The sequence below is a fragment of the Colossoma macropomum genome, unplaced genomic scaffold (assembly GCF_904425465.1).
Source record: "Colossoma macropomum unplaced genomic scaffold, Colossoma_macropomum, whole genome shotgun sequence".
Lineage (NCBI taxonomy): Eukaryota > Metazoa > Chordata > Actinopteri > Characiformes > Serrasalmidae > Colossoma > Colossoma macropomum.
The window spans coordinates 27,188,358-27,199,863 of NW_023494787.1; positions in this window are offsets into that span (position 1 = coordinate 27,188,358).

Here is an 11,506-nt window from a genome sequence, read left to right on the forward strand (position 1 = left end):
ACATTGATTAAACATAAAGCAAACAGATAGTAAAAATGATAACTGTACAGGGATGTTTGTCCAATATTTGATATTTACATATATGTATATACATATACTTTAAAATATATGCCTGACCTTTTATGATATATGTGCATATATGGTCATATATCAGATTTCCAAATGGGTGAACTCTTTTGCACTAAGAGGGCACTCTCAAGACAGTCCAAAATGTATGAACCCTATGAAACTTTTGTGCAAAAATGTAATTTGTAAACAGTCAAAGTTCTTTTTTAATACTATTTTTTCTCAACACAGAATACTATGAATTTTTCAACACCAATGTCAGATTTTTAATGCTTTACAACTACATTTATGTGACTTGTTGTTTTTTTGGTATTGACAGAATCAGTGAGTGTGAACTGCTCAGTGACTGTATTACCATATGTGATGCAGAGTTTTGGACTTCATGTGCAGGAGAAAGTCTATGGGACTATAGGGCTTTCTGACTAGCATTTATATAGTCTGCAATGTAGATTTCTTGCTGATTTCCAGAGAGGCCACTTGGGATGCAGACTTCAGCAGTTTGTTTCACAAATTACCCTGAACTGACAGTTAAACAGAGGTGACAGCAAAAATAAACAGCTCTTCCAATGTAAGAAATTTACATGTACAGTTTTATGTAGGAATAAGCAAAGTGCTTATTTTCAGACATTTATTGATCGATTGTTTGCTTAATTACTTAATTAATTAAAGTCTCCTCTCATTAGAGCATTTTATACTCTTGTAGCTCTTTGGCCTGGCATTGGACACTTCAATGAATGCAGTCCTGTAGTTTAATCTTGTTTTCTGAATGGCTGTTTCAAACTGAAGTCTTACTGGTTGCCATATGCTGTGTTCTGATTGGCTAATTGAATGCTGTGTTCAGATGGGCTAGTTGAATGCTATGATCTGATTAGCAGGATTGATATAACAATGGCATTGCACTCAGACAAACCCATTATCTAAATAGCAAGCACTGAACAAAGCCAGGCAGTGATCAGTCTGCCCAGGGCTGAGTTAAGTTGAACAAGCCTATTGGACTTGTTCGAGTTAAACCGGGCTTTGCCTTGGTGGTCAGCAAGAGTAGTCAGACGAGGAGTTGAAAAACCAGCTGTCAGGCCAAATGGTTTTACCGGCTGCAACCCACAGTAGCTATGGTTGATTTCACAGCATTTGAGTATCAGATGTTTCTTTGAAGAAGTCTTTTCTAGATTGGTAATGCGCTCTTCTACACATCAATTGGGATCTTACAAATCTCCTCTTTTGTCTTTGGTTTGAGGAATGAGTAACACTTCACTCTTTCCACCAAAACCTTGGAAATCTGGGCAAGTTTTTAGATTTACAAATATGCTGTGGCATACTGTAAAGTTTTTTTCAGAGATATCCCGAGCATAGTTGCTAGGCTATGAAAAGCCAGCTAAGTGATCCAGTTTGCTACAGCACCACCCTGAGGCAGATCAGTGCTGCATTTCTAGTTAGTTAAGAATATTAACACAGAGTTTTCTGTTCATAGTAAAGCAGGTTAAACCTGCTGATCATTCACTGAAATTGTGTTTGAGCGGCCTTTTTTTTATAATGGATAACAGTAAAAAGTTCATGTTCAGGTACCCCCCAGGACCCCCTGTATTTTGCACCTTGATGGCCTCTGTTATAGTGATGCACCAGTGATGGTGATGTAGTAGGACAAAAAATCTAACTGGTAGCTCTGTACCAAGCCAGGCCTGATTGATCTGTGCAGATATGTGTTTAATCAAACCCAACTCAAGTTTCACTGTAGATAAACAGAAAGAGATTAGTACACTTTCATTGATTTTTTTTTTTATTTAGTGCATCTTTCTACTTTCCCCAAAACAAAGCAGAATCAAAATTAAAATACCTGCATGAAAGACTAGAAACTGATTCATTGAGGACACATCATGTGCCCTCTAGCCTTTTTGCTATATAGGAATACATAGGAAGTGGGCAGGATCTCCACAAACTGCTCTTAGCATCACCAGTCTGGACAAGTCTGTGTTTGTTTACATAATTTTCTTGGCTTGTATTCATGTGATTTGAGGGATTTGCAGTTATGGACTAACACATCTATAAAAAAGGAGAAACATAATGTAGAAACCCATCTTACTGTTTGAATCCCCTTTGGTCAGAAAACTCATTTTGGTGGAAATTGTTTTAAAACTGGTGAACAGAATTTTCCTGCACAGTTGAAAATCCTTTCCTCAGTCTGGTTTAGGTTTTCCTTATGGACATTTGTATTGTTTTGCCTCCAGCATCATGTCTTCCCAACACAGGGGCTGGGCTGGCCTTGAGAGACAGGATAAAGCTGGCAATAGAATCCAAACAAACACCAGGCAAGAGATAGTGGGCAAACAGATAACATGAGCTCCATGATTTGTCTGAATTCTTTAGACATTAACAGTAACTTAATGAAAAAATGGTCACATTTTCATGTCTACAATATCATATATGATGCATGTTCAAAGTCAAAGCAAAATCAAAGTTAAAGGCATAATTTTATAACTCTGCTCTACTGGAAAGGCTTTAGGTGTTGGAATATTGCTGTGAGGATTTGATTGCATTCAGTCCCCTGCAGAAAAAGGACTATACAAAACCGTAAGGATTAAAACCTAATGGTTTTGCTTTCTAATTGGAATTGGCTTAATGGTTTCCAGTTTAGACCACTAGTTCCCTGTAAAATACCTTTAGAACCCATTGGAAAACCACCAAATACATTTAGATTCAGCCATTGGTCACCTGTTAAACCATTAAGATCCTTAACATTGTGATATTAACTCATTATAAAAGCCAAAACACACTACAAAACCATTGGGAACCAACAGAAACACATAATTGCTTCAATGGGTTTATTCAGTAGGGCCACAAGAGCATAAGTGACATCAGCTACTGATGTTCTGGATTACAAACGTCACTTCGACTCATCCCAAAGGTGTTGGATGGAGCTTCATCACTCCAGAGAACACATTTCCACTGCTCCACAGCCCAATGCTATGGGGCTTTATACCCCTCTAGCTGGTTCTTGGCACTGAGCATGATGACTTTAGGCTTGTGTGCAGCTGCTGCAGAGCACCCCATTCTATTGGCATGTTTTTCTATTGCTGTGCAATGGCTGCACCTTAATATACTAATTAGAGGGGAGGTCTGGATACCTTTGAACAAACAGTGTGCTAATTGACATCAGAACAATAATCATTCTTTAGGAGTGATAAATCAAGTTACGCATTCACATCATTTCTGTAATGTATCCAGCTTTTAGTAAATTAATTATTATTATAGACACACAATTGTTATTATAGACACACTATGATTGTTACTCAGACTGAAGCTCCCTTTGCCATACACCTACAGTATTCATTAAGCTGTTTTTTTTTAAGTTGTTGTTATAAGAGGCTCAGTGAGTTCAGAGTTCATTTATATGGCACAAACAGGGATTGCTCTGTTCAAAGCCAAAACAGTCAATAAAAACTCAGTAATCAGGTGATGGTCATTCTGCTGTTATTTACATGTTGATGTCACTTGTATAAATAACATATAGGCATATTCTACACGTATACTGTGTTGTGCGGAAATCAGAGGCCACCTTTCTGTTTATATAGACTTCACTCACAGCCTTCAAGGTCAAGTTACTCATTTTTCAGTGTCAGAAAAAGCAAGAAACATACTGAACAGGAAATTACACAGCAGCTCCAACACTAAGTGTGCTGTGAATCTATAAGTATTTAATTTGTGCACTTAATGTCACTTTAACTCTACCCAAATACACCTTATGTGCCTTACAAATATCTTTCTCATGTGCATCTAAAACGCCTAAAGGAGATATTTCTGAGATGAGATATAATGCAATCCACTTGCAGACACTGTCAGAAAAAAGGTACTTCACAGGTACATTTCATGTTCATGAAGGTACAAACAATGTAAATGCACCCTCAAAGGTACAACAAAGGTTTTAAGGTCCATCTGTGTACCTAAAATAAGTTTGTATGTATTTATACCTTTTCATAACCTGGTGTTTCAATATGGAACAAGCTGAAGACAAGACAGGGTGTATGGACTCACACACACACACACACACACACACACACACACACACACACACACACACACACACACACCCACACATTTTCTAAGCCGCTTATCCTTCTGGAGCCTATCCCAGAGGTCAATGGGCAGAAGGCAGGAAACACCCTGGACAGGCCGCCAGTCCATTGCAGGGCAGTGTGTACAATTAAAAAATATAACCGCAATGGAATACAGTACAGTTATGTTTCCTTACTAAAGGTACTGAAGACGGTGATTAAAATTAATGATTAAAATGTAAAAAGAAAAACGAACTCCAAACAAGACCTGGTAGACCAACAAAACCGTCACCATCAGACAAACAGCACTTAAAGCTTTCTTCTTTGAGAGAGAGGAGAAAATAAAGCTTCGTTCTCACTTCAGATCTGAACAAACCTACAAGTGTTTCTTCCACTGTAAGAAGACAACTTAGAGCTATGAGTCTGAAAGGATGTGTAGCTGACAAGAAGCTGATACTGAGAAAAATTTGCACTTGAACATCAAAACCGGACATCTGACATGAGTGAAGTAAAGTTTATAGACTGATGAGTCTATATTTGAAATTGGGACCATCCAGACTGTAAGAAGCAAAAAAATGCAACCAACCTTTAAGACTGAACTTTGGAGATGTGGAAAAATATCTCTGCAGATTTCCTTAAAAAACTGAAAGCAAGTCACACATAAAGAATGGAAGCTGTAATAAAGGTAAAGGGTGAACACACTAAATACTGAAAAAATATATTTTATTCAATTGTTGAGACCTTTCTGTAATTTTTATTAAATATGTGTTCTGTTTTTCCCCTGACACTGAAAAATGAATGACTTGTACTTATTTCATTAAATAAATGTAAGGGTGGTCTCTGACATTTACACAGTACTGTAAAAATTGCACTTAACGTTTTTCTAAATGGTTTACAAAGCTTCTGTGATAGTCACTACCATTAATAAACTATGATTTTATGGTTATGATACTTGATGAGCTAGATCATCTTGATGATTTGATCTGACAAATCACAAAACTCAGCACAAAACAAAAAAAAGATGATTTGAAAAGTTCAGTATGTTTGCAACACAGAGCTTCAGATCTAAACATGCTTTGCATGTAAAGGTGAGAATATGCTTTTCACAGTGCTTGAGACAGAAGGCCAAGCAGAGAAGAAAGATACATATTTATAGTCCCTCTTATTAGCACATGATCATACAGATTGCATGAAAACATTTCTTAAGCAGTGTGAACACTGTGCTCAGAATGCTCAACTCACACAATGACTGATCAGAGCAATCACAACATACATTGGCATGTGATCTGTAGGAGCTTATTTGAGAAAGTGCTGCTAACAAAACTATGAAATGCTTGACTGTGAAGCAGCAGACATGCTATATATCAAAAGGAATGCCTGAACTTTTGCAAAGTTTTTCAGTGTTATGACAGCCCCTGTTGGTCTGTTTGAGTAATGCAGATTTCACGCCCAGATACAGTATGTTGACATTTCATAGTTCCAGGAAATGCTGGGTGAATCATCTATAGATTTTAAGCTGGAAAACTGGTTTGTAAGGACACCAATATGACCTTATGGGTTTATGTCTACTCTCTAAGTGTAACAACCACGTACTCTGAGTAACATTAACGGAACATTCTATGTTACATGATCTTGACAAAAGTTCCTACAATGTTAGTATTTTATGATGTTGTCTGAACCCTTTGTTAATAGAGGTTGATGAGGTGTACTTATTCCAGCTCACAAATGTTTTCACTATGGTATCATTTTAACAAACACCTGCCCACACATGATGGAAAACAAATCAAAAGGCCAGACTGTTCTACACTGATCAATGGAGTCTGGAGTCTCTAAAGATCAGCTAGCTCTGAGACCCTCCCTGATACCATGTTTCACTCGGAAATACATCAAATGTATCAGAATAATAATTAATCATTATATTAAAACATGACATCTATTTTGACAACTCTACATTGTAGATAATACAGAAGAATAGATGTTTCTATTGGTAGAAGAAGCTGAAACAGGTGCTCTCAGACAGTCCTAACAAAAAAGAGATGAATTTGCATCTTCAACTCTTACAGTGGGCCATGTTTTAATTTGCCTCTATAAAGCTTTGAAGGAGTCCATAAATACGGAAGTATTTTAAAGGCCATACGTCTAGTCCATAACTCTGCAGACAGCTTATATAGCAGGTCATTCCTAGACTAGAAATTAAATGTTAAGATCAGATTCCCAGAGAGGCCTCAAGGTGTTTTGAAGAGAATACTAATAGGAGTCTGCTATGACCCCAGCTATTCAGCTAATGGGCTTCCAGTATGGAGGTGTGAGTAGGCCAACATCATGCTAGAGCTTGTCAAAAGTCTTGATGTTGCTACCATCAGATAATTATGAAAATAGCTTTACTAGTTTTTAAGGTACATGTAAACATGGGAAGCTGTTTTGGCAAAAACGTCAATCTCAGCCAGTGTGAATTCAGTAGAGGATTAAAAAATAATTTTATCCTTGATGGATTTGCTTAAAGGAACAGTTAGAAGAATTTCAGACAGAAAAAAGTGATGTTAAACAAACAAAGTCATTCAGAGTGGTTTAGTGTGAAATGCTCTGTTCTAGAGCAACCACACTAGTGGGGATAGAAACCAGACGTCTAAAGTGTTTAATGCTTCTAGAAGCTAGATCACAGAAAGTAATGAAATGACATGATTATAAATATGAACAGAGCAGGGTTTGGGGGTTGCAAGATAAAGTAGCATTCAAACATTTTTTTTTCATATTGATCACTATTTTAACATTGTCAACATTGCATTACATCACATAATATTACATAAGAAAGTCTATCAGAAGTCATGTGTAGGCTCGCTGGCTATTTTGTATAGCAACTAATATATACAGTACTCTGCAAACATTTTAGGTACATGAGAAAAGCGATTTATCTGTGAAGTAAGGGTTTGTTTGCCCAGAAAAACTCTAATATGAGAATAAATACAAATAACATTCATACAAATGGTAGTGGGTTGATGTATATCAGTTTGTTTGTTTAACAAACAGGCCACTGACATGTTTGGGGCAGTCATGGGCTGGAGGTTAAGGAACCAGCTTTGCGACCAGAAGGTCACCAGTTTGATCCCTGAGCCGACAGTATGTGACTGAGGTGCTCGTGAGCAAGGCACCCAAGCCCCCCCAACTGCTCCCCGGGTGCTGCAGATAGGGCTGCCCACCGTGTGTGCCCACTGCCCCCTAGTGCATGTCTTCACTAGTTTGTATGTGGTGTTTCACTGCACGGATGGGGTCGATTGCAGAGGTGAAATTTCCCCATTGTGGGACTAATAATGGTCTCTTAATTAGTTAACCATTTCCAAACCTCTCCTCATGGCTGCCCAATATTATTTGTAGGTATCATCCAATATACAGTTAATCGGTGCTTCATTATGTTAAATCAGGGGTGCTGATAGAAATGAATAAGACTATGGGATGATTAAGTTCGTATTAATTCTAATGATGTAACTGTGCAAGCTGTCTTTATACTGTGCAAAAGCCTTAGGCAAATATATATATATATATATATATATATATATATATATATATATATAGAGAGAGAGAGAGAGAGAGAGAGAGAGAGAGAGAAAGAGAGAGAGATATGAAAACCCATTTTATGAAGCTCCCTAGGCACAGTTATTATGCTAGTGTTGCTTCCAGATGCAGTTTGGAACTCTGTAGTGAGAGATGCAAAAGAAGACAGGTGATTTTTATGCCTTACATGCTTCAACACTTGGCAGCCCTATTCAGTGTCTACTGCTTCAAGACTGAGCTGTTGTTGGCTCTAGATGCTTCCATTTTACAATAATAGCACTTACAGTTGACCAGGGTAGATCTAGCAAGGCAGAAATGTCATAAATGGACTTGTGGCAAAGTGGCATCATGTTGACAGTGCCATGAAAGTCACTCTTCATTACGACCCATTCTACTGTCAGTGTTTGTCTATCTTCATGACTCAACTCAAAAATGCTAGCCTGTACATCACACATGCACACATACAATCCATCTTTTTAAATATACACAAAGTTTACTTAATTGCAAAAAATATGTGTTTCGGTGACAAATTTCTATGTTACACACTGATTTCAGGACTTTAAAAGAAGTCAAAAGGAACTTTAAAAACATGGAAAAATAAAAATTGTAAGTATTATTTTCACAAGTTGAATTTTAGGGGTTAGGGTTTGGGACAGCCATCTCCCAATAGATATAAATGATGATTTTGTATACATTTTTTGCTGTGGGGCATCAGTTTGACCAATTCGGTAAATGGTTAATTTACTGTGTATTACTTTTAATTAACATGTTCCAAAATATCAACAGATAGATGTTATTTGCTATTATAGCAAGTTTTCAGTACCATCAGTGCAGCCTACACCATGTTGTTATGTGAAGAGAGATGGGTACAAGCGGGACAATGAAGTGACAAACTACAGTGTGGAGAGGAGGTTCTATGTGGTTTTCTGAGCGCTGAGGAGGAAAAAAGCAGAAAAAGCTTATTTATTTCAGTCAGAACAGAGTGCTGCACAGGCTCAGCAGACCGTACATAATGCTGGCGTTAATGTTAGTACAGATAACCCTGACTGTCACACCCGTTACAGCTTACAACAGATGATCACGATGTTCATGATGGCACCACTTCTGACACTCCTGATAGCAGTGACCATAACGACAAGGATGACCACCAAATCGATTGATCTCCCTAATCAGCATGACTCACTATCAGATGACCTGGCTCTGTGGACAAAAAGACAAACATACAAACTCACTTCTAAAAAAAAGTAGAGGCAATAGGAAAAAGTATAGAAAAAATCAGACAGCAATGATTTGCAAATCTTTTTGACCTGTAGTCATTTGAAAACAGTACAAGATATTTAATGTTACCATGCTTCAGCCCACTCCAGGGTCTTTGTTGTTGTATATTTTGCTTCATAACACCCTATGCGTTTTCGAAAGGAGACAGATCTGGACTGCAAACAGGTAAGTCTAGCACCTGCACTCTCTTACTACAAAGCTGTTGTAATACAAGGAGGATGTGGCTTGCCATTGTCTTGCTAAAACAAGCAGGGACATCACTGAAAAAGACGTCATCTGGATGGCAGCCAGATACTGTAACAGATGCTGGCTTCTTTGCCTTGCATTGGCAACAATCTGGATGGTCCTTTTGTTCTTTGGCCCAGAGAACATGACGTCCATTATTTCCAAAAGAAATAGAATGGTGAACTTGTCAGACCACAGCACACGTTTTCAATTTGCGTCAGTCCAACTCGGATAAGCTTTGGCCCAGAAAGGTGGGCAGCATTTCTGGATGATGTTCATATATGGCTTCTGCTTTGCACAGCATTGTCTTAACTTGTATTTGTAGATGCAGCGACCGACTGTGTTTACTCACAAGGGTCTTTCAACTAAACTGTAAAAGACAGTTTAAAAATCAATGCTTTCTGTTTTCATTTGGATTTTACTTATTTGTCTCAACTCTATTGGAAATGTGTTTGCAGACAGTAAGAGGGCAGGGCAGACAGGAGCACGCTGGTTCAGAAAAAAAAAATAGTGTACAGACATGAATCTTTGACTTGTGTCTTAATTTGAGCTCTGTGACCCCTGCTCACACCCCATGTGACACGGGCTTCCGGTAAGAGTTTTTTTTCTCTGAAGTAACTAAAAACAGACCTGAAGTCAACTGTTTCACAGGAAAGGCTGTGTGCACTAGAATTTCTCACAACTGAGCATGAAATCAGGAAGTCAACTGATGGATAGTCTTTGATAACAAGCTTTGCTGGAGTCAAGGCTCACAGGGTCAAGTTTTAGCCAATTAGTCCACACTATGCCTGTTAGGAGGAGGTTGGGTTACAGTGTGTTGAAAGTGTCTGCGCTCCTTGTATGTCGTGTCCTCCTGTGATACCCCTTCCCGTGTTTTGTGTTGGGGTAGCACAGGGCTGGGCAGGTCTCCTGCTGCTGTTCATAATAAAAGAGCACTTGCCTGAATGTGCAATGTTATCTGTATCTTCTATGCTGAGGCTATAATACAGTTCATACTCAAATGTTTTAAGATTGTACAGAACACACAACCCACAGACGTGCCACTGGTATCTTTCTTTCTTGGACGTGTTTAGAGTGTAAAGCCAAAATTGAGCTGACACTACTCTGAAACCGTGGGGAGCAGACCCCAAAAGTCAAACTTTTCATTTCTTTTTCAAACTCTGAAACACATCCTTTCACTCTTATAAATTCTGCAAATGTGGAAGTGTGCTTAAATGCATTTTGACTTCAGTCTCTTTTTTTTATGTTATTAGGTATGAGGCAGGACCCTGCATAGCACTCTGTATAAAAGCTCTTCTACATTAGCACTCAAGAGCCATTAAAACTCTATGAAACCATTCTGATGGCAGCAGTGTCAAGACTTCGACATAATTGCGGCCCACCGACACCTCAATAAAGAAAGCACAGGTAACGTCAGAAACACCCATTAGCTGTACATAGCTGGGGTCACAACAGACACCTCAAAGTCTCTCTGGGAACCTGATCTTAATGTTTAATTTCCAGTCTAGGAATGACCTGCTATATAAGCTGTCTGCTGAGTTACTGACCAGACTTATGGCCTTTAAAACACTCTGAGATCGCTGGGCTCTTCCAAAGCTTTATAGAACCAAATTAGAAGACAGTCCAGCAAGGGTTTTGGGTGTAAATTAATCTTTTAGTTGGGAGGATAGTCTGCCAGCACCCAACTCAGCTGTACAAAATGTGAGCTGTTCTTCTTCACTAGGGGGCTCATCCCACAGTAACGTTAGCTAAGGGTGGGGTTTGCTTTCAAAAGTATGGGATCAGATAAGGTGTCCTCAATGGGTCACAGGTATTTTGTGTTGCAGAGTTGCCTCTTTTCTATGGATATTCTATTCACTGATCAGCTTGACAAACATCCAGATTCAATTCAAATTTAATTTCAATTAAGCCCTTAAAATCTCAGGCTTATTACATAGTAAGACTTATTATTCAGTAACAACAGGGACTTCAATGCCAAGTAGGTGAGCTATTCTTAGGTTCTAGAAGTGTGTAATGGGCCCATCTTTGGGGCCACCGGTGGTCCCTGGCCATTTAAGTGGTTAATCTGCATGGTGCTTTTTCCAATCAAGATGGTCACAAAGCACTACGTAGGGATTGGATCAGAACCCATATTAGGGAACTGAGTGGTAGAAACATAAAGAGAATGTGAAGAGCTGGAGTTGTTAGAGAGGAGCTGGAAAAGTATGTTCATGTTAATAAAGAATATGGGATCATGGGATCAGTTTCTGTTCCTCCTTGGAAATGCTGTGACAGCGAGAACAGATCAATCACGTAAACATTTAGAATGAGAACTGCTAAACTTACAACTCTGCAAAACTGCC